The 24,988-nt window shown below is 42.4% G+C and overlaps 1 protein-coding gene across 8 annotated transcripts in view; it reads left to right on the top strand.

The window, feature by feature from the left end:
• The window catches only part of LOC137099933 (RNA binding protein fox-1 homolog 3-like), a 380,706-nt gene that overhangs the window by 130,298 nt on the left and 225,420 nt on the right, over window positions 1–24,988 (top strand). For 2 of the 8 annotated variants that reach the window (XM_067477377.1, XM_067477388.1), the window contains one exon: window positions 11,227–11,289. The exons of the other annotated variants lie outside the window; for them this stretch is intronic. The gene's annotated coding sequence lies outside the window, so the exon portion shown is untranslated. The remainder of the gene's footprint in view (window positions 1–11,226; window positions 11,290–24,988) is intronic. 8 annotated transcript variants of the gene reach the window in all.

Below are 24,988 nucleotides of genomic sequence, written 5' to 3'. Positions count from 1 at the left end.
GTACAGATTATAAAATGAGGTGGTGAATAACCAAACTTTCTTGTTACAGTCATAGATGTTGGGTTAGATGTATGGAAGGTTATTTTGTGTACAGTGAGTGCCAAACGGCTCAAACATTAGGTTGCTTGCTTGTATAATAGTTTTCTTTATGTTTTTAGAGAAAAGTCTCTGCAGATTGTAATAAGCCTTCCTTTAATATTAATATTTTTTGATCCATCAATTTTGGCTACACATAAGCCCATAATAGCTCAAGTGTCGATTTGTTAACTTGTTTAACTGGTTTCCTTTATATATACTCCTTTGCTTTTACAAGAAGCTAAAGATTCGCTAACAAATATTGCACCTTTAACCCCAAATTGCCTGAAAGGCTCAAATATCAAAATGCAGAATAGCCTGAATGCTGAACAAGTTTTTCACCTGTAAAACTGTTATTTTTAGGAATTGTTTCTTTGCTTTAGACAAATATTGAAAGAGGCTTTCACATTAACAGTATGCACTGATTCTAAAGAGCATGTATTATTAGGCATCTTTGTGGAACAGTACAGAAACATGCTATGCCTGAAAATAAGAATGCAGCTGAGGAATAATAACTAGTCTTCAGCCACAAGCCCCACACGTTGAAGGGGTTTTTCTTTCTTTAACTTGTTAGGCTCTCATTTGTATTCTTCTTCGTATGAAAGGAATTCTAGAGATACTGCTTTAGCTTGATCAATCATCCATAAGTAGAGCAGGAATCCTAGAAAGCTCTGTGTATAGTTCTATACATAAATTCCCCATGCACAACCCTGTTCCTTGTACCATTCTCTTCCTGTCCGTCTGCTCCATAAACAAAATCCCCTCCCCCTTGATCTTTTCAAAACTCTACATTTGTCCTTTGGAGAGCCAAGGTTACCATGTCCATCGCTCCCTCCCGTCGCAGCAGAGATCTGTCAACAAACTTCTGAAGACTTTCTCACTTGGCAAACTTAAAGAAGAGCAGGGTTGTCCCAGGAGGTAATCAAGCTTCTTCTCCCGCAACCGGTATCTTTAAACAGAATAGATAAAGGAGGAGCGGGTCATGCAGCAGAGCTCAGGTACTCGGCAGGGAAAGTTCAGTGTATTGATGTGCTGCAAAGGGCTGCTGCTTCACAGAGAGAGGAGACCATCAGACCGCGGGCTTGATACCTGCACAGGTAGCCCAAAGGGAGCTAGGTTAGTGCCCAGAGAACTGACTTGCTGAAAAGATTACTCCCTCTTTATATATATATTTTTCCTTGCTTTCTCTCCTTCCACACGGACCCTCTTTCACTTAACTTTTGTGGAAAAGGGGGAAAAAAAGCATGGATAAATGACTGTCTTCTTCACTGGAGACTAATGATCCACTGGTGTCTTTCAGTCTTGGCACTGAAAGTGGAGAAGAGCTTTGATGATGGAGGATTGCGGCTGACCGATAAAAGCCGGGACCCCCACCCAACCCCCGAAATGCTCACCATCTCTCATACTACTTAGTTATGTGCTTCACTGTTATTGCTATGGTAACCCATTGTTATTTTATTTAATCTTTTCCACAACCCTTCAAGTTGAAGGCAGTGGAATCTGGTACAAATGGAGGTTGCCTCTCGCTCTGTCTGTTAGTCTGCCTACCTTATCTGCCTTTGTCTCTGTTTGGCTCTTTTTCTGTCTGGATCCGTTCATCATACAGAGGCCACATATTTTCTATTGGCGCTCTCTTTGCATTTCTACAGCTTGACTTTAAGGTTCTTTGTGTTTCTATCCCTTTTAAGGTTGGATAAACACTGCCATATCTCTAATATTTCTTATTTCAGACATCAAATGACATTGCTTTACAATGAAAGGTCACAGCATTGAGTACTGAATGTATCTCACTCTAGAAAGCTCTTACTGATCTTTGTATTTTCTGCACTGACTTCCTTACCTTCCTCCTTATTTTGTCTTTCTCTGCAATAACACTGTTGCTGCTTTAAAGCCAGCTGGCTTTGTGAAAGTTCATCGGCATTATTTAGTAAATTGGTGTTCTGAGCTATTAAACGGTAGAAAGAACTTGAACTCCTTCAGAAAATGTCACTGTTTTTGACCCTTTTCCCTCTGCGTCCCTGGTTCTCACTTTTTCTTCCAAGCACAATTTGATTTGACTTGATTTGATTTGAGCCCTGCCACTTTCAGTCTGAATAAGGTAACCAAGAGTTATTTTCTGGGAGAGACAAGGGCCTCACTGGCTCGGAGGTTTGATGAATTTCCACACTATTAAAAAAAAAAAAAAAATCCAACTTTGGTTTATTCAAATGTAACACATGACTACAAAGACCTAGTGTTTGATGAGGTGTATGAGATGTAAATGTGGAATGGAGCCCCTCCACTTATCTGCCCCGCCGAGGAAAGGTGCCCGGCATCGTAATCATCTGATCTGAATGGATTCAAAGTGTGCTTCTTGATGTGAATGAGTGCTGCTCCATTGCTTTGATGGGAGAGCCTTACAGTAACATTCCCCGAGGGGTTGGTGGATCAGACAGAGAAGGCTGCAAAATATGTGCTGAAGCTGAGATCTGAAATGTAGAGTACAGTTATTTTTCTGGGGATCCATTTTTTTCCTCAAGGAGTAACGCTTAAATCCCAGACTCCCACTAGATTCTTGCTACATTTGTACCTGATTTTAACCAGTCTCCAAAAAATAGAATAAAAAAACGACAAAAAAAACTTTGCTCAGATTCCTTGTTTCTGGATGATCACTTTTTTCACACAATGATTTCAATCATACTGAGATTTTTTCTTTTTTCCCCTAACGTAGCCCTCTCTTTTTTTAACCTTTGGACTCCTTTTTGTCTCAGCTGCTTGAAGTGTTTGCAATTCAGTCATTTGAAATCACTCCACTCTTGTAGTAAGCCACTCTGGATGAGAGTATCAACTAAATGTCTAAGATGTAAATGTATGTAAATGTGAGACCTCCTGTGTAAAACTCCATGTATGACTACGCATAACCATCAGCAGCTCGAATAGGGAACCACATCAAGTTCTTCATTTAGTCCATAAAGTGCCTTATTGGCCAAATAAAACAAAAATATATACCAGAGCATCGATATGAGCTATTAAACAACAGACGCTTTTATATAATCAGCAGTAAGAGTTCTGTGCTTGTGAGCTAATGGATGTGCACATCTACCTCTGCACATGGCTGAGTCTCAGTCTGACCACACATCTGTCCGGGGGCAGGCTAAGCTCAACCTTAAACGCTTTTTCGGTGTGTGTGTGTGTGTGCATGACTATGCACAGGCTTGTATGTGTCGGCGTGTATTTGTGTGTGAGCCCTCAACCGAGCTGCTCGCTGCCTGCCTGTCTCTCATCCCCCCAGAGGGTCATTCAGTCCCTCTCCCAGCTTCTAATCCCGTCTGTCCGGGGGAGATAGAGGAGAGCGGACGGCTGCGGCACACCCGGGGCGCTGCAAACACAATCACCAGCCTTTCACAGACACTTAACGGGGCTTTGCACTTGTTCAACAAGGCAAAACGCGGCAGGAGGGATCAATTTAATACAAGGCCTGACTCAAATGGAAAGAGGGTAAATAAATAAGCAATGACAGCGAGGACTGTTGCACAATTTGTGTAGTGTCTGTCCACTTTCTCTCAGTCTCTCCTCCGTTGGCTTTTTATATAGCACCTATAGGATTCCATTTCCTCTCTCAGTGGCATATGGGGACGAGCAGAGAAGAGCAACCCTGGCTCCTCTCTCTCATCAGGGTGTGTTATTTTAATAAATCACTTCTGCCATTGCTTGGTACATTAATTCCCCGGGCCCAGAGGGCTGTGTTGCCACTAGCAGCGATCTGCATGAGGCGCTAAATGATGTGGGGGATCCCCCGGTGAGAGAACAGAGGCTCTCTGAATCTTCCCTTCGTCTCTGCGTTGTCGGTTTGGCTGTCACCCTGGGCTGGCCCAGCTCTCAGCAGACATCATAATCAGAAGAGAGCCAAGGCCTCATCGCACTGCACATACCAATGAGACGCACATATAGCCAGGAGGGAAGTCACCTGACACATCACTCTGCAGACACTAACCCTTCGTATGGCTTCATTAAGCTTCTTCACTTTGAGTTCATCATACAATGCATGTATATGATCATGTACATATGGCACGTTTTCTTTGTAAACTGATTATTAGATGCACGTATAGTCTCCTGGGCAGTTTTTCGCTTTGTGATAATATCCGATGACAACAAGTCTCATACCAGTTCAAGCCACATTTTGCTTAACCTCTCAGTTCCAAGAAATGTTCCACTTGTCAAATGAAATTCCGTCATGTTACTGTGTGCGTGGCGATCGTACAGTAGACCTTGAAATGAGCCTGCATAAATTCTACATACATTCGGTGTGTCTGTTTTACATGGCTGCTTGTTTTGTCTGAGCACACTTATTCCACAGAAGCAGTTGGTAGGAGAAGCATATGCCACAATGGCAGCACTCCTACTATTAGTTGTGATGGGAATAACGTGAATGTATTTCTCCACTGGGGGTTTCTGTACATCCCATTTCCTCTTTAACATGTGACGTGTAGTGATCTGGTTTGCAGTGTTTTTTTCTGTTTTTTTTCCTTCTTTATTACATTATAACCTTACACAGAGGTGAGACAGCCATTGGTATGCACAGACGACATCAGTGGATTCACCACATAGAATACCACTGGGAGATTATACCCTTCCTGCTCCACGCAGCAGGGGTTCGGCTATCGTAAATAGAGCACTTGGAAGTGTGCTGTGTGCCCAGAATGACAGAGCTCCACAGTAGCTGCACTTTCCGTACAGGCATCGAGCACAAACTCAAGGACCGCCACAAACGCGGTAATCTCTCATGCTATTTGTTATAGTTTTTATCTTTTTCCTGTGAGAATTCAGAAGTTGTCATACTGGATATCCATCTGACTGACTGTCAATGTGTAACCAATAGGGCATGTAGGACAGAAGCTACAAACAAAATCTGATGCAGCTGTCATTTCACCAATAACATATGGAACATTTACTCTGGCATCAAATGTTCACACAAGAACTTTGTCTGTGTTTTCCTGTTGTATCACTATTTATGTTTAGACCACTAATTAAAGGAAATAATTACGCCCTAATAATTTACAGAAGCACATTTGATTTTCCTTTTGCTAAAACAACACATTTTAGACTGTCATTAATAAATTATTCATTGTTTTTGTATGTTTGCAATAAACATTTAAAGGGATAGTATAGGTTAAAGTATAGGTTCTGGTTTAGCCTGCAGATAAGATCATAAATGAAAAGCAGGAGTGCTCCTGAAGGGCTTGTGTAGTATCAGAGAGGGAAACTGAATGGCAGCAAAGGAGGTAATTTGAACAAGTACACTGACCTGCTGTTGCTATGGTGTGCAATGACACACAGTGGAAACAAAGATGCAGCACAGTGCACAGTGAAATTTAAGATGAGAGGTACTTTGACTTGTTTCAACAACAAGCCCAGCTATCAATTACATCATGCATTGGTAAATAATGAAAGTGTAATTCCATACATCCCATCCCAAGAACTTTGCAGAAGTTTAATTAAAACATTTCATGGTCATTTTCAGTTTACATCAGAAAGCTTTTTTTAACATGCCGATTTGAATTTGTCTTACTTGTGCATACCCTGACCCAATAAAACTGCATCTGTGCATGTGACTTAATATGTGCACACAGGGCTGTCTTAATTAATAAGCAGGCATCCACCAAACTAATCTGCCAGTGTTGTGAAGTCTGTCCTTTCCATTAAGTGGGACTCACATTATCTCCTAATCAAATTAGTCACTTAATTGTGGCCCTCCCTTGATGGATCCCATGAAAAAAGGAGCGCCGTGTTTGCTGGAGGGGGATGTGTGAAGATGGAACACGGCTGTTTCATTATGATATGAATTTTTTAATAACCAAAGCGTTCACTGTCATCTCCTTGCTTTGAACCTTTGCAAAGGGTGAAGTTGAATTTGACATTTTATCCACTCACACAGTTGAGTATCTAGCTGGTATGTTGGAGCTAAGTACCTAGCCCAAGGCCTCTACCCAATTGCCCAACAGGGGATTGACCCCTGTCATCCACTGATCACTAGTCTGCTTTCTTAATCACTTCCCCTCTCTGCCTGCTGCACTGATCTGATCTCAGTCAATACAATACCTCTCACAGCCTTGATTGAACTACTATTCCCTGTCTCATGACTAAGGAAGAATACCTATTGACCTTTTGGGTGATATCTATAACGAGAAAGGTCTATGTACATTTTAAAAGATCTGAGATGCTTTCTACACATCGTCACACTCCTTTTCCCTTAATTTACAAATCAGGTTAATCTGCCTACCAATGTTTCACTTGTACGTACCTCACGAGAAAGTAGCTGCCCGTTCTTTCACAATTCCTTTCTATGTCAACTGCACCTGCTTTTTTAAAAATGATTTGTCTATTCTAGGTATTTTAAAGTGAAAAGGATTCTTTTAGCTGGTCTAATGCTTAATCAATCCAGCTATCTAAACTATGTATGACCTGAAGTGTATTTTTATACCATGCTGTACAGTCTAAGCCTTCTGTCATGGATTGGGGCCATGATTTCAAGGCCCTAGGAATAGGTGGGAGGCATATGCATTTAAACAGACATAGGTCTTTATTAGCCTAATGAGTGATGTTGTAGAACATTTTTATCCCCACACCAACACATATACATGAATGGCAAACATGCAGAAAAACATGCTCATATACTCGAACATCTCTTGTCTGACACTAAAATCCACACATATTTACACATAAGTACAAATAAAACAATAGCAGCACATAACAAACATCTAGTCCACAACCAAAACACATCCTGCCACAAGTCTAAATCAACATGATTATTATTACTGTATCACAAGTCAGCACCCAGGAGATAAATATACACACAGAGACAGGTGGGTTGGGCAAAGCAATGCGCGACACACACACACACACACACACACACACACACACACACACACACACACACACACACACACACACACACACCACAAGTGCAGCGAGATCAAATGTAACCACCATCAATAGCCATACCATACGCTCTGACTCTATTAAGGTTCTATGTAAAAATGCAAAAACATGCTGTTTGTTTGCACAGTTTCCCACTTGTTTCACACAATATCAGCCATTTAAATTTGAACCAATGATACTGAACTGATCTTACTTATTTTACTTTTTAGGTTTCCTTCAAAACAGCAGGGTTGCTAGGTTGAGGAGGGTTTTCAAGACTCGTGTATCACTTGAAGTGAGTAGCTTGTGGGCTTGGTGTTGTACTGTCACTTGTAGGGGTAGGACGGCAGGTAGGCACAGTTTTGCACCCCACTGGTGGTGGAGTAACATAACCAACACATTAAAGCTAAGGGTTCTCACCCAAGGCCACAGTGGAAGTCCAGGTAATAGCTGGAGCATCATATTCATCACCTTCACAACACATGCACCTGATTGATAGATAAACAATACAAACTGGCAAATGGCATTGCATGCAGTAGTTGGTGGGAGTGGGTGAAAGTGATCAATGCTTATTGGCTTGGATAAACACACACACACACACACACACACACACACACACACACACACACACACACACACACACACACACACACACACACACACAAACAAACAAAAACACAGATTCACTTTAGGCTTATTCATTCAAAAAGTTCAGTCTCCAAATGTTACCTGGGCTGTGACCCTTTCGCCCCCTCACCCTGGTTTCCGCAGTTTGTGCCTTCTGTGTAGACACAGCATAATGGCTGCCTTGAAGATGGTGGCCACCTACTGAAAGCGTGTTCACTCCTGATCTGTTAAACACTTCATTCTTCTGGACATTATATATTTGAAACTTGTAGAACAAAGAGCAATTATTGCTATTCATGAAGTTGATGTCTGTATCCATAAATTTTGTATTTTGTTTACAATATGAATACAAAACACTATTTACAAAAAATGTTTAAGGAGGGAAACTGCACAAGTTTTCATACCCCCTTTACTTTTTTCAGTTATGTGGCTGCCAGATACTACAGTTGTTCAAATAATTTTTTTTCTCTCATTAATTTACACTGAGTATCACATAATGCAAATTTTAAAACAGAAATTTAGAAATGTCTGGAAATGTATTAAAAAGAAAAATAACCTTCGGACCCTTTGCAACAACACTTAAAATTTAGCTCAGTGTCAGGAAGCTTGGAAGAGCTCAGAGACAGGAATATTGCAGAACACAGATCTGGGGAAGGCTAAAAAATATATATATTCTGCACTGCAGGTTCCCAAGAGCACAGTTGCCTCCAAAATTCTTAAATTAGGAAGATTGGCAAAACCAGGACTCTGCCAAAAGCTGGTTATCACATCAAACTGAGCAATCAGGGAAGAAGGGCCTTAGAGGTGACCAAGAACCCATTTAGGACCTCAGACTGGGCTGAAGGTTCACCTTCCAACATGACAACTCTGTGAATGTCCTAGATTGGCCCAGGCAGAGCCCTTGACTTTACCTTATTGAACATCTCTTGAGAGACCTGAAAATGTCCACCGATGGCCCCCATCCAACCTGACTAAGCTTGAGAGGATTTGCAAAGAAGAATGGTAGAAAATCCCCCAATCCTGATGTGCAAAGCTTGTTGCGTCCAACCCAGAAATACTTGATGCTGTAAATACAACCAAAGTGCTTCAACATAATATTTGGTAAATGGTCTGAATACTTATGTACATGTGAAATTTCAATTGATTTCTTAATTCTTAATAAGGTTACAGACATTTAAACAACTTTAATATTAGGCTGCAACATACAAAAATGAAAAAAGCAAAGGGATTCTGAAAACTTTTTGAATGCACTGTATGTAAGAAAATATACCAGGTTGTCCTTCATTTGGTGTGTAGACTGGCCTCTGGGAGGTTAAGTTTTAAGGGAGAGCGAATGGTACCCCTGCAGCATTAAAGAGGTCACAGTGGCCACTGTCTATGGTGGGAAACCCCAAGCATCTGATGAATGGTGGCATGTGTGGTCGTTTGTCGCACTGATGGAGTTTTATCCCCCTGCCCTTTCAAATAGTCCAGAAAATAAAGAGAGCCACGGCGAAGTGTGACAGGTTAACCCAACAGCAATAGAATACTCTTAATAGTCTAGCCTGAGCCAAAGATGGTGGCGGGGACGGCCAAATCGCCAGGCTGCCTCTGTGTGGAGAGTGCAGTTGTATGCGACGCCAGCTCTCACTGTTGTTGTCAGACAGGGGAGCAAGGACAAAGAGGGCAGCTCGATGGCTTAACGGGTGGTTTGATGGCTTCATACAGTGAAATTGAAGATGGTGAGGGCAACCAACCTTCTAAATTTGGGCATCGGGGGCATCATACAAAACAAAAACGAGCCCTATACAAGCATGACATCAACCAACTGTATCACTTGCGTATTTCATAAAAATCCTTGAGCTTTAGCAAGGTGGTATTGTCTCCCTGCCTTCTTATGTTGAATGATGGATGATTTGACACTGTGGTGAGGCCTATACAGAGGGTAGAAAATAAACACGATCAGACCGAGCTGTCAAAAGAGCTTTAGATGATGTTGTCATGACGTTGACGTGAACGTGGCTGTTTTCTGGCAGATAATCCTCACAAAAAGAATCCTCCAGGCTACATGCACCCGCGCAGGTAACGCTTCTGTCGGTGTTTGTTTCTGTAGCACCTCCGCTCACGGTTTGTCATGTCTGACTTGGGCTTTAATTAGGCCTGTGGATTGAAGCGGCGGCAGCAGGGCTGGGAGCCCTCTGTCCGCAGCTCAGCCGTCCTCCACAGTGTCTCCACGGAGGACCTCTTTGCTCTATGTGGTTAAGATAATAGAGGCTCGCTCAGAAGATGTTAATTGAGGAGAGATAAAGTGCAGTAGTGGCTGGAGGGATGGAATGTGCAGGGGTGGAAGGGAAGGAGAAGGGGGGTGCTACCTGATTAGAGGCTGAGGTGTTTGACTTGCAGCTTTTTTTTTTTTTTGATATATGTACCGTTAGATTTTCAAAAAGGAAGAAAGAAAATACACGAACAGCATGCATCAAAAACACAGACCTAAAAGGCAGTTATTAAAGTTTCCCCTGATTCATTTGTGTTGTTCTGCAATGTGCCGTGACAGGCCACACTGTCCTTTCAAGACCTGATAAGGCCAGGGGGATAGTTTACCTCTCAGTAGCGGAATAAGTTCAATGGTGCTGTCAGGTTGAGCAAGGTGAAACTAGGACTCAGGTTTTTGTGGAGCTTTTTTGGGGGCTGTGAAAGATGTAGCAGTCATGCGGACAGGTAGAGAAGGAGGCACATTCTGCATGGGCGGGCATAAGTGACCTGACCAAACCAGCTGAAGTGACTGAAGCTACATTAACTGTGGCACATGTCTGGAGCACAGCAAAACTAAAAGAGAGAAAAACAGATCTTCCCCAAACCCAAGAGATGACGGAGGGAACAAGAAAGAGGAGGGGAGGACGAAAAAAGGCAGAAAATAGTGCCAGCAGCCTCTATAATTGCCTCAATGCTATTGGGATTGCTTTCATTGAATTGAAGCGTTCTCTTTCTCTGTACATTCGAGGTGGACCTGGAGGTGAGGATGGGGGGTGGTTGCGTGGAGTTGGGCTCTGTGGTGTGGGCAGGCGGGAGATCCGACAGTACCCTCCCTCTTTCAGTAACATGCAGTGATGAGGGCGATAACTCCCCTGTAGCGGCTGCATCTCTGGCATCAGTGTGAGCAACAGAGAGAAAGCGTGAGAGATAGCGAATGAGAGAGAGAGAGCACAGTGCTGTGGAAGAGTGAGGTAGTGATAAGGAGGTAGGTGGACCGCAGATCAGACCTGTCAGATGTGATTGCGCACCCAAGTGCAACCCCGTGGGTTTGTGTGTGTGTGTGTGTGTGTTTTATATTTCCCAAAGACAACCTACATCCTCAATCACCCCCACTCCCATAAAAACACATGCACACATACACAGCATCACTGCCCAAACACACACATTCGCATACACACACGCACACACACACACACACACACTCGAGGAATCCTTTATTTCTTTATTTGGGCTTCTGTTGGTCCGTGTATTGGATGCTCTGTTCCCTCCTCCCTCTTCTTCTCCTCCTCCTCCTCCTCCTTGTCCTGCTCTTCTCTCCACCTCCTTTCCCCTCTCTCTTTGCCGCTCTTACAGCCTAGTTTTCCTTTTTTTTCCTCTTCAATCTTGTGTGTGCAGGTTGTATCTGACGGAGGGACCGGTGCCGTGCTCCCATCCCCGTGCTCCTCCAACAACAGCTCTGTGAGTATTCTCATGCTAATTTGGCTTCTCCAGCCTTTCCCAATGCCTGCTTGTCTCTTTCTTTCTCTCTTTCTCTTTTTTAAAAATTCTTTGCCTCTTTCATGTTTTCATCCGCCGCGCCAAATGCAGCGCGGGAACGGAGAAAAAGAAGTGGAGAAAAAAGGAACGAGAAAGGATGCACAGAAATAGAGAGAGCAGAGGAAAATGGGAGAGGGAGGGAAAAGAGGCAATGAAGGAATGGAGGGAAGGGATTGCTGCTGCTGCGAGCTCTCCGTTCTGCTTTCGGAGGTGTTTCTCTTGGAGGATAGTGGAATTGCTGAAGAGATGAAGGGGGCGGGTCTTGGTTTTGTGAGTAGATAGTTGTGCGAGAACGATAGGGGATGTTGTTGACAAGCACAGTGTGGCTCGTCAGACAGCCGGGCAGCTGAAAACCAAGGTTTTTTTTTTTTTTTCTTCTCTTTTTTCTGTTGACTAAACTTCTGATTCATTTGTCACTTTCCATATTTACACACACGGTGGCACATCCCGCTGTCTTCTTCTCTTCCATTTTTCTTCTGACATAGCTCTTTATTTCATTATTTAGGAATCAGGACTCCTATATTGTACAGCCATTTCTCATGACAATGTGTAATTTATTGCCTCTGCAGATGGGAGATGGATCGTTGATGGGTGTTTATGTTGGTGCAAACCTTCGCCAAGATGTGCTGAACATATGTGTGTGCCATTTATAATATGCTGTTAGTTTTAATGAACACAGTAGCAGCTGCACAAAAGAGCTTTTTTTTAAATCAACATTCGTGCTCACATATGTGTGTGTGTCAATAATTGTGGAAGAGTGAACTGTGCATCTTCAGAGTCATCTGCTTTCATACTGCATATACTGTAATGAATGTTATAAAATATGCATGTACATGTTCATGTGTGTGGAGGTCAATAAGTCTCCATTCCCACATGCTGTCCTTTGATCAAAGGGCCACATTTAGTCCGCCCACAGCATGTGTCTGAGCCATATGAAGAGTGGGTGTAATCTGTGTGTGAGTGTGTGTTGTGTGTGTTTGCGTGCGTGTGTGTGTAGGCAGAGATGGATAGGGCCGGTGCCCTCACTCCAAAGCCATGGCTAATGGGCACACAGGTCAGCAGGGGTGGACATGCATCCGGCTGTGCAGATGTGTCACGGAGACGAAACCTTTGTCAGACCTTCGTCGACTGTCACCAAAACACGAATCCTTGAAAGAGAAAAAGCATATTGGCCCAACAAAGCGCTTGCAACACACTTTGGCAGATTCATTTGGCAGAGTAAAAGGGATTGATCTGAGTGTGGCAATTAGGCAAATTTCAGAACTAAGCATCTGGCGAGGCGAGAACGCTTCGCCTGGCAGAGGATTACCATTTTAGTTCCATTTTTGCTTCGACGCAGCCCAGAATGTTTTATTTCACAGCACTCTGGCACCACAGCGGCTCGGGGAAAAAAATGGCACGTGAGGGGAACTTTGTGCGGCATTTTTGTTGTGTGTGTTACTTTCCACAATGTGCTAAGTAAGAACAGTGCTTTGATTAATGATGATTAGGTTTAATATGTGTGTTCCTAGCCGTGACGGCTGACCCCCCTTTACCCTGCCTTTATGAAAATGAATCGTCAGAGTAAAATGGCTGGGATGATAGCAGCCTGCCTACGAGCTTGCTTTCTAAAGTAGGCTGATATAAATGAGAACCATTCCGCCAATTACGGAAGATTAGGTTACCCTCCACCAATCTGAATCCTTAAATCCCTTCTGTTTTTACAGCTCTGTCTGCCGAATGTAATTCAGTCTCAAACCTGGGCAGAATAGCATTAAAGGAACGTAGAAACTTTAGCAGTGAAACCCAGACAGTAGAAGTATCCACTGGGAGAGAGCTAAAGTACATGATAATTGACACAGCACTGTGGTGCACTTGGCTGTAATTAACTGTGTAACAGAGGTTGTCAGTTGGAAAGGGAGAAAGCTTAGACTATCTTAATGCATTTAACACACTTGAAAGTGCAACATTTATCGTGTCTTTCCAGCATCCAGTGAGGGTGCATTTCAGGTTAGCGTGGGCCTCTCAACTGTATTTATCCAGATCTTTTACTACAGGCCTAGTCAGACATTATACACTGCCTCCTTTATCCTTTGTACCACAGTTTGAACACATAAAAAAAAAATAAAAAAAACCAAAAGAAACCATTGTTTCTGGGGCGAACGCAAAAAAGCTTATCTATTTTTAGTGCCCTTTTCCTCATTGTTGCCTGGGCCACAATTCAAGCTTACGTCTAGCAGTTGTGTGCCATAAACTATGTTGTGCTTCGCAGCCAGGCTCCGGCTGGTGACAACTCTCACCCACACATTAGTGATCTATGAGCCATATACCACAGGCCCCCTGCTGCCTCGCCAGCCGCTTTCAAACGCACAGGACCTCAACAGTGTCATTCTTCCTGTGTGATAGCACCCATATGCACCGACAGCACCTGTATTAGCGTAATATGCCAAACCTTTATTTCTCATCACTTATCTCAATCCATGCTGTACCGAAAAGTGTGTTTGTGTGTGTGTGTGTATTGGGGGGGTCATAAAGATAAAAATCACATTTCACTAGAGGGTGCTTGTGTGACAGTGATATATGCTGTGAGCATCCTGCCACCTCATTGAGATGGGAGTGAGTTCTGGGTGGCTAAATCAATTTGTGCAAAGGCCGTTGGCGCTAGTATTGGTTTCGTGATATGATCTTTGTTGTCCATTTTTAGAGGTCAGAGTGAGCGCAACGACAAGGGCAAAAGAACTTGACCACTTTCTCCCTAGTTTTTAATAAACAACCTTCCCAAAGGATTATGGGTATGGATTCTCTTTTAAGAATGTACTTCCATCAATTACTGCATATGTCTTGATAGGGTGCCAGAGATATTCTGAGACCATTTATTAATTGCTTAGTTGAGGGTGACCGTATTTCTGGAGGTGTGTCTCTGGCTACCCGGAGGTGGGAGACCAGTTTTGTGAACCTGATTCCCACTGATGTTACAGATCTCTAGACAGGCAGAATTAAAAAGAGATGCATCAACAAGTCAAGCAACTTCCCCGTATCTGTCTCATGAAATATGGTGTTGTGTGCTATACCCCAGTTGATAAACCAGAGATTTTAGTTTTTGTTTTAGGTCAAACACAACACAAAATGACATTTCAAGTGCTGTTCATTCTCTTGCAACCTGTGATGTGTTTCATGCTTCCTGTGCATGTGATTATGCTGAAGAGTGGGTGTCATAAAGTTTCATTAAAGAAAAAAACTATTAAAAGTTTGCTTTCACCAAATTCGCCAAAGAAGACGTCACAGAACTGGCCACACTCTTTGACTGACTTGTGATCTCAGGGAAGTGCAGTGCAAAATCTCCACAGCAACTACTGCTTAGCAACAAAGATGTTGCCAAAAAAAAAAAAAGTAAGAAAAAATAACAACAACAAAAATAGGAGACTTGAGAATTATCACTCAATTGATTGTGTCTAAATATAAGTCTTGCCACGTTTGTTTCATAGCATGGAGTGCTGCGACGTTGGCTTGTACAGATGTTCAGCCTGAGAGACTCTTGTAAAGAAAAGGAGGCGAGTGGTCAAATCAAGGCTGTCAAGTCCGGGAAATAAAAGCGGAGGAGGAAAAGCTGAACACGGCGCATCTCTGAGCCTCTGTATTGTCTGTACAAGGGCAGCAGACTTACTCTTTGTGTTGTGCTTCTGGAATGTGTCTTATAACGATGTCAATGTGCCAGTTAATCAGAACGGCACTGTTGGTCATAATAACTGAGTGGAGTTCAATAGGTGAATTTGTGGCACTTCCCCTCTTATCTCACAGTGACTTTCACTTTCTTGTGCTGCCTGCAGCAAGTAATCAGGGGATTTTTTTTAATTAATGGGAGTTTTCAGAATCATGGAAGGATAAGAGGAACATTGGGATGTTAGGAAAGAGTGCTCTTGTGTGCGTGCACGCACACATCCACACATATGCATGGAGAAGCCTATTCTTTGGGTTTGGTCTTCTCATTAATCACAGCAGAACCATGTCTGATACCCGCGTACAGGAGAGGAAAGCAGGCTGGAACGATGGAGCCGAATATTTGAACATCTCAGTGCTGATGTGTGCAAAGCAGAGTGTGTGTCTGCAGGGGAGGCTTTGAAATTTCATCCACTCCATCCCTTTTAACTCAGAGGAGTGGATGTGTGTGTCTCGCTCCAGTTGGCCAATGGCTGTTAGGAAGCTCCTGAACATCCCCCAACTCCACCACCGCTGCTGCCACCCCTTCAACCATTTATACACACACACACACACACACACACACGGTCCTTTCTATCTGCCTTGCCTTTTCATTCCCCCACCCCTGCTTCTGCTCCACAGACCTGCATTGTGTCAGATAGTTTAATGTGAAATTGCTTTTCTTTCAAATTTCCCCCTGGAAACGCAGGTCGTTGCAAAATGTTACATCTCATAATGGCATGTTATTGTTGTTCTTTCATACAAGTCCTTGGCTTCTGAGCACAGGATTTTTCAGCACAGAGCTGAGGTCATACTCGACTATTTTTCCCTCTGCTGCTGCCGCCTCTCCTCTTTTTACCATCTCTGATTCTACACGAGCTCTTCCTCTGCTGCGCCCATGGTAACCCTGCTGAAAAATTTATCACCACCTTACTCTATGATTACGCTATGCATTAGTAGGGCTTAAATTTAATTTGTCGGCGGGCCCTTGCGGCAGTGCTACGGGCCTGGCCTATCAGAGACACTTTGTAAAGGCCCTGGAAGAGCCTCCCGGGGTGATCCTATCAGTCAGACACACTGTCAGCAGACACACTCAGTTAGTCAGCATTGAGTCAGAAATGTGGCCCAGCCAAGCCACACGCCACCATTGGCTGCTCCGCTGGGCTGCTGCTGTGGGCATCAAGCTCCCCCGCCTGCCAATCAAAGCTCCAGCAAGGATGCTGACCTTTGTTCCCCTGTTGAAATGAATGCTCCTCAACAGGTGATCCAACCGACATCCCTGCCTCGCCACCCTCAAGTTTAAATATAGCAAATATATATATTTTTTTGTTCCACTCTCCCTTCCTATTAGGCTGGTAAAGTGCTGCTGTGTTTTTATGTCAGTAGCTCTGTAGGTTGTACTCACATTATTTCATATATTTTTAGACTTTATTCAGTACACAATGTCACTCCTCTGACGATCGCCTCAATAATAATCACCTGTCCTAAAGTGGCTATTAGTGTCTTCCACTCCTGTGATTTACATTAATACCTAGTGGTTAATGTCATGCTTCTTTACTGACAGTATGTGGAACATGTAAGTGCAAGGCACTACCTCTGCAGCTACAGTATAAGCTCCCCCTTTGCTTTACCTTATTTTTACTTTCACAATTTCATCCTTGCAGACGACTATCAAAATAGCTTAATCTGTGGCCACTCAAGGCTGCTGTTATCACCGCTCGGAGAATAAGAAGGTCAATTTTCAAGGCATTTTGTGGGGGAAGTGTTTAAACCAGCTAGTTACTAAGAGAACCTAGAGGGCTGCATGCTTCCTGCAGCTCTAATTGGGATCCATTTTAATTTTCATATGGTTTTAAATGTCAAGAACAGAGCACACGCAAAGTGTTTTGAATTTGTTCAGGAAGGCCTCAGTCTCTGGGTTAGCGAGGTTGAAAGTATATTGGTTTATTATGAAAAGGAAGACGTACTGTAACAAGACACTCTTGCCTGAGTTTTGCCACTGAAAAAGAAAAAAAAGATGATGTGCTGCTTCTGACCTCATCCGTGGTCCGCTGAGAACATAATGTCAAAAGTTGCCAGCTCCTTTCTTCATTTGACAGAAACAAATTCTCAGGAAGGACTCGGTGGCCCTCCCTCCCTGTGTGGAGGCTGAACACTCTGCTCAAGTCTGTGTGGGTTTCCCCTGGGTGTTTCGCTTTCTCCCTCATGGTCCAAAGATAGATCGTTAGGTGGACTGAAGATTCTTAGTTTCAGAAATTGATGAATGAGTATTATTCATTTTATAGTGCTTGATCACACCAGAAAGCCAGTGGTCTGCTCTTATATTGCACTTTTTTACCTTTTTGGTACCCAAAGCCCTTTAAAGTGTTGCCTGCCATTCCCCAATTCACCCCCATACATGACATACATTTTGATTTTTTTTAAAGAAAGGATGCTGATGCCTTCTGTCAGACTCACAGAACTGCATTGGCAACATAGAGTACAGAGAGATTTGCTTCTAAAAGTGTTCCAGTGAGGCTTCCTCTTATAACAAACCTAAGATTTTTAAAGATATTTCAGTTTGATTAGCAAAATTTGAACCATTTATCTTTGACTTTGACTTGAATGACTGAGGGTGCGTAGAGTTGCGTAGTGTAGCAGACTGTAGAAGAGCGCAGCAGAAAAGGAAGACGTAGTACTGGCTGGAGCAGAGTGGATAAATTTCAAGTCTCATAGGGCTGACTTAAGTTACATTTGGAATATTTGTATTTTGTAGTGTTGGATCAGAAAATATATTTTGCCTTTTTTAGTCAACAGCACATCTTCATATAATATTAGAAACTGACCTCAATGTTAAAGCAAAATAACTAAATCTACCAATTACAGCAGTGAGAATCCCAGTGGGAATTAATTTAACCATCCAATCCCATCCAGCCTTAGCTCTGTGATTTGTGCAGATACCTTATAAATAGGAAACCATTACTGTCCACACCTAAAGCCTGCTGAATATATACAGTACAGTTTGATTATGAACATACTGTGGAGTACAGACAATAAATAACTGGAATTCCCTGAAGTCTATGTTTGGTATTTTTCTTCCAGTAGCAATGTGCAACCCCTTGTCCAAGCAGCCTTGTATTTCTGCCTTAAACAACCCTTTGTTCCTGTATTTAATAAATGACACCCAGAGGACGAAACAGGGACAAGTCCCCACTGAAACCTGTAGAATATAGACTGATAATGCTACTGCCACTCGCTTGAAGCCACTCCCTTCCACCTTTTTCTGACAGGCGGCCACGATGCATGTATCGTAATGAGCAGATCTCTGCGTCTTCAATTAAGAACACCTTAAGCACGGAACTCAACTTGTTTTGTTACTGAGAAGAAAGAAGGAAATCATTGATCTCTGCTGACTTACTTCTACATTCTACAAATCAGATTATTACAAGCTGGAGCATCGATTTTTTTTTTAGGGTTTGGGCATGTGTGTGGGGCCAATATGTGGTGGTGGTCCCACCGGGAAATGTGACAGGGTTGAGCAAAAGCCAGCTCCTGCATGCACTCCCTCTTGCAGATGTTGAAAAACTCAGTCAGATATTGTCTGCATGGCTCACTTTGAATGATTTAATTACTTGATGTAGACTTGAGCAATTATAGCTGAGCAGCACATATGTTAATTGTATCTGACCTCACATTTTTGCTGCTCTGTTAATTGTTCGGTTAGATGACATTCAGAGATGACTATCATTGCTGCTTGCGTATCGGGCAATTTAAGAAAAAAAAAAACAGTGAAATAGCTGTGTGACAGATTTCGGTCAATGGGAAAGTTTAAACTGGAGCATTCAGTTCCAGATAGAAGGGGTCACAGCACATGGACTCTGTGACTTGTCCTTTTAACAATCTTCCCTGGCAAAGGTACTGAAACCCCCCATTCTTTGAAAAATAACTCTTTCGTGTGCTACCTGAACAGACTTTCAAATATATGTATATATATATATATAATAGCCCAAGAAATAAAAATAATTTATTTTTGTAACCACAAATCTCTCAAGGCAATGTGAGAAAGCTGCACAATCTCAATGTGTAATGCTTCACAGAGTGAATAGATGAGTAAATCTGAAGATGATTGGCTAGTGACGCCAGCTTTCTTTGGGTGTAGAACTCACTTCCTGTTGTTTACGAGATGATGCATTTTGTTTTTCTCTTGCTATTATTGCCCAGGAAACATCTAAACCCACTAATGTCCCAATTCAAAGCTCAAGCTGTCTGGTAATGCACACTTCCGGAAGTCCTAGGCTCCAAAAATCCATTAGAAACAGCTTGCAGAGACAAATTGCTACCTGAACTAATAAATCTTGTTGAACGACACATGTATTGTAATTTCGTCTTTCCGAACATGGTTTTATCACACAGCTTATTATCACATTTAATGGGGACTGTTTTCACTTTTGCCATTACAGCACGCTAAGGTTTAATTCTCCTGGCAGTGAGGAGGCAGAACAGAAGTTAAGGCAGCGTGGAAGGCAGATACACACAGCGAGCTCTTCAAATTCATTTTGTCTTGTGATATGATTGCATCTGCGTGACTGTGGCCTTATGAAGCAATAGCAGGAGAAATGAAAAATACATGTGCCGCTCACCACGATTACATTTGTTAATGCAGCAGTATGCCTCTGCACGCTGTTTCTAATGGACTGTGCTTTTGTTTGTCACCTTAACTGAGCGGAGACGTTTCTCGTTTCACTTCACTACACTGAAGTTTAATTTAGGGAAATAGGATGAATCTGCTGTGTTGAGGATTGGATTGGTTCTTCTGTTGATTTGGATATATCTACGGAAAAAAGTAGTGGCTAGTGGTTTTAGAGTGACGAATATAAAATTGAAGCAAACATAAGAGATCATCACATTATGCCACAACAAACCATTAACGTAATTAATGCAGAGTGAATTTCTTCCCACAAATAGAAGAAAATCTGATCTGCCTAAAAGTAGTAAACTGATGTACAAGTGAACCTACAAGATCAGGATCACATCAACTATTTTGTCACTAGCATCAGCTCCAATATAAAAAGCCACATTTTGTTTGCTCACATTGGAACTCAAAGGTGACAGTGATCTTTGTTAATGAGGACATGACTGAGCATTCATTATTAATAATTTCTGTTTGGTAACATTTCAGTGGTGAAGCCAAACATTTAAGTATGTTTTCATGCCTACCTTTTTTAGTCTGGTTCTGTTGTCTGTCTGTCTGTATTTGTCTGGGGACAGCAGTCTGCACTTGGGTGTGGACCAAAAGAACCGTGCAGACAACTTTTACCTGAAATTACCTGTGTCCAGTCTGAAAGAACAAGAAATAAATCAGATCCCAATCCGGCAAAAAACTGCAGATTGTTGCTAGTAGTAGTTGACAGTGCATCCTCTTGAAAATGTGTGAAGGAGTGTTGTATTACCAAGATACTGCATACCTTTTGAGGTATATTTTCCAGATGATCACCATGGTTATGAGCAAATGCAAATTACGTAGTTGCACCGCGTTGTAGAACAGATTCTGACAAGGTCTGTTTCCACCGGAGATTTATTGGAAATGTACAGGCAATGAACAGACAAGGCTTTTTTAGAATTGTAGTGATGCACGTTAGTTTACTTGGAATTTTCTGTGTGAAAGGAAACCAAAGGGAAAATGGACATTTTCCTGAAACTCAGCACTAACACTTCAGTCCAAACCCTCCCATCGGTGCTCAACGAACTTGAGATCTTGTGGTGCAAAGGCCATAACATGTAATTTACATTTAGTTTTATAGTCCTCCAATCCTTTGTGTCTGTGTTTCTTTGTGTCCTGTATGGATGGATCTAAAATTATGTTTTCCATTAATTTATTCAGGTATTCCTTTGAGTTTTCACCCATATGCGCTTTATAAAACTATTCAAGAAAAACAGAATTACATCACAGTTTACTAATATTATCACTTTATGGAAAAGGACATGCTGTACACTATTGAAACATTTCTGGAGAAGGAATCGTTTGTCATTACAATTAGAAATATTTTAGAATTGGCTGATGTACAGTACTTCATGTACTGTACATTTGTTGGATTCCTATTAGTAAGTTTCTGCGTTTTTTCCATGTCAATGCATTTTGTGTTTTGCTGTTGTCCCCTTTAAAATATTAAATCCTTTTGGAGTTTTTTGACTGATGCATTTGTAATATGAGCACAGATGATTTGTCCTCTTTGGAACTGTTGTGTTACTTTGTAAGTGCTAATTGCCAGACTTTTTCTTTGTGCTTAATAAAATACAATGCTGCTCATTGGCATTCCGTGTAATATGACTCACCGCTGTAGCAGTTTGTGATTAAGTCACTCCAAAGAACTCTTTCCCTATTAAATATCATTGCAGATTTTTTGCTAATCTTGCAGTACAGTTAATGCTTGTGTGTGTGTGTGTGTGTATTGTGTGTATTGTTGGGATTTAGAGCTTATGGCTGTGCACATTCATTAAGCACAGTGGCACAGGCTTCTCCCCACCTGGATTCACAGACAGCTGTCAGCTCAGTGAGGGACTCCTGCACAGATTGTACATCAACATACACTCCAACTTGCACATTCCATTGCACATCTACTTACTTCGACATTTACATACCCATCAGTACAGTACAGGACTGGTGCAGTGTGTGTGCTGGGTAACTGTCAGAACCAATTGCGCAGTTTCGACCTTTCGACCCCAGTGTATTTAAAGTTGTGGGCTGATGTACATTACTAAAGTATTGGGAATTGTAAATTGTATTAATTGATTGTTTTTCATCATTTGGGATCAGGATGATTCCACAAAAAGCTGGCAGACACAATCCTGATCTGTTTACACTTTATATATTGGTTAACAGGTAGCTATATATATATTAGCAAACACAGATCATTTCAGTTATGTTTGTTCAACTGATCCAGTCCAGTATCTATTCTCTTTATCTCTGGTTTGGACTTCACTAAGAAATATCTGCCTCTGTGGCTGTTAAATGCTTCATTACTAGTTGCTTATTTTGTCTGCTGCCGTTTGGGGCTGTGCAAGTAGTGTTCAGTGGGTTCATCAGAGCTGGTTTGCTGAAAACAAAGGGATGATGAGAGCACTAAGGATAGACTGTATATTAAATGTGCTTTGAAAAGTAAAACCATGCTAAGTGTACAGTAGATGCTTCAGATCACACGTTGGAGTTTAAAATATTTTATGCCCTAACCTTGTGCCCCAAGAAAGTTTCACTAGATGTTCTTGCATTGTTATAATTTATGTCTCTTTTGTTTTACCTTACTGTTCCTGTCCAATGCTGCAGCAAGGAGTTGTTTTTTATTTTTTTTTTATTCATTGGTATTCAGACATGCTGGCCTAAGGTGGCAATCTGTTAAAGTACGTGGAGGGGGGTGTCACCTCTCAGTTAAGGCGGTGCTGCCATCCTCGAGGCCTGGTGTGCTTGGACAGCTGGCCTCAGAGTTAGTAAGTGTGACTGTGGAGGAATGGATGCTAAATAACAGAGCCTACAGCTCTGCCCTCCCGCCTGGCTGGCTGGCTGGCTGACTAGCAGGCGTGACGCGACAGGACGGAGGCCAGAGCTGACTACAATCCATTACTTTTACCTGAGGAAAAGGGGGGTAGAGCGAGTGAGAGAGGCAGAGATTGAGTTAAGGGCCGGAGCACCTTTCAGCACTCTCTTCTGCATGCTAATTCCACCTGGCACTTCGAAAGGGATCAAAATTTGCTGGCTGAGAAACGTGGCCTTTCAACTCACAAAGGGAAGGAAAACATCCTCCTTCCTGCATGCTGCTCCTCTGGCAACCAGTTTGTGCACATGTGCATTTTAACACATGGCTGCACAGTGTTTAAATTAAGTGTCTCTGTGTACAAGTCTGGTATTTGTTGACTGACTTGAATGCTAAGTCATTAACCGATGTGGAGATTGAACCTGGGAACTGGAGATTGTGATGAAATTCTTTTGCTTTATGATGGCTTAGCGTAACAAATGAAGGAACTGCAAAATGAGTTTAAACGAAGAAATTTGTGGTTGAATCTCCTTGTTTTGGATAAAGCAATTATAGAAACATGACTTGATAAGAAACATAGAAGCTGGAGAGGGTACTAGATGTTTACCTATCACATATCATGTTTTTTTTTTTCTTCTAGATGTATCACTAAGTGATGACATGACACACACACCCACACCAACACAAATCACCGCCAACCCTTAAAATTTCCTGTGCACACCAGACAGAGAACGCGATGAGCATTTGTGCAGAGACCATGAAGCAGAGGGTGATTTTTGAGGCGCTGCTTAAAGCTATCACTATCGGAGTGGAAAGTACACATGACAACTGGTTTGCAGGTTCCAAATGAGAAACCACCACAAACAGTGTGGGTGGGGGTCAGTGGGGGGGAAAAACAGCATGGATTGGCACCCAGTGACAGTGATAAATTTCCCCAATCGTCCAGTGTGAAGATCTGTCTAATCTTTGCGGCAGCTCGCAGCGGGGTAGGACCCCATCACTCTCCCATTATTTGACAACAAAACATCCACAGAGAGCAGTGAGCCAGGTTCAGTTATCTACAATACACTCCCTGCATACACAAATCCCGAGCGAGGGGCATTATAACAGTCCTCTCCTGCCGGCCATTAAAGGGGCAGGACATTAAAATGCAGCCGCAACCACCTAACCACACTCTTACCGTAGAGTGGTTGAAAGAGAACAAAACAAATCTGGCTGTCAATAGCCTTTAATTTTGAATGGAGAGCAAATAAAATTCAACGCCTTTAATGGCCTTCATTTTCCTCCAGCCTCTTGAAATAGATGCTATGGCTTAATTTGGCGCTGTCAGGTGGGATGCGATTGGCAAACATATACGGCTGCATGCGGTTCGCCCCAGATGACTAAATAAACAGTGTTTGCAGCAGTTTAGCAACGAAAACATTTTCCCACTGCCATCCATCACGGCCCATATGCATCCATAACGGACATGTGGTGTTGTGTTGGCAGTTACAAGCTCTGCGTTTACACCCAAAATGTTATTTTGATTTCACTGACACAGAGATAATGTTTCATAACACACAGTCAGTCACGAATTAGCCCATCTGTCTGTTTGAGCTTCCCGGTGCTGATGGAGTCTCTCTGTGTTTGTGTTTGGGTTTCTGTGTGCGTCTGTGTGTGTGAGTGTGTTTGACCACAGTAGCTCAGCCCTTCTCCCCACCAGGATTCACTGACGGCTGTCAGCTCATTGAGTGACTCCTCTAAAGATTGTATTTGAGCCAAAATCTTGATCCCTCGTCTCACTCGTGCTTTGCTTTCTCACTCCTCACCAGCTTGTCGACATATGCATATGCTGACACACTTGCGCATGTATATACAAATCCTCACACACACAGGACGTTGGGACAGTATGTTGTTACAGTTTGTAGCATGCAACATGAGACACTGATATCCGTCTGTGTGAAACTGTAACTTAAAGTACATCTCAGCCCAACCAGCACCTGCAGCTTTAATGACACCAGTTTCTCCCAACACGCTGAAACTTCTTCCTGTTATGGAAAGTCAATCTTACTCTCTTTTGTTAAAGAACTTGTTTACTGCAGTTCAGACTTCTTTATCTTAACTTCAAGTGGCTCGATGGCCTGATGCTTATATTGACATTTTCTTCCTATTTCACACAAGCCAAAGGGCAGGGTAGCTGGTATTTTGTGTGTTTATCATCAATCCAATTCACGACAAAATCGTTAACGAATTCTACAAGCAAACGTTTTCTGTGCAGCCAAAGCAGGCTGCAATGGTTGGCGTTCAATGTAATGAAAGAATATGTCACATGGCCCTTTTCCACTATGTGTTTTTAAGATGTCTTTGCACAGACAAATACATATATCAGCCTGTGGCTAGTGTAGGATACACTAGCCACTACTGTTGTATTTCCCATTGGTGGTATGCATCAGTACAACAAA

Source organism: Channa argus, chromosome 15 (genome assembly GCF_033026475.1).
Source record: "Channa argus isolate prfri chromosome 15, Channa argus male v1.0, whole genome shotgun sequence".
Classification (NCBI taxonomy): domain Eukaryota; kingdom Metazoa; phylum Chordata; class Actinopteri; order Anabantiformes; family Channidae; genus Channa; species Channa argus.
This window is presented reverse-complemented; position numbering and strand designations above follow the sequence as displayed.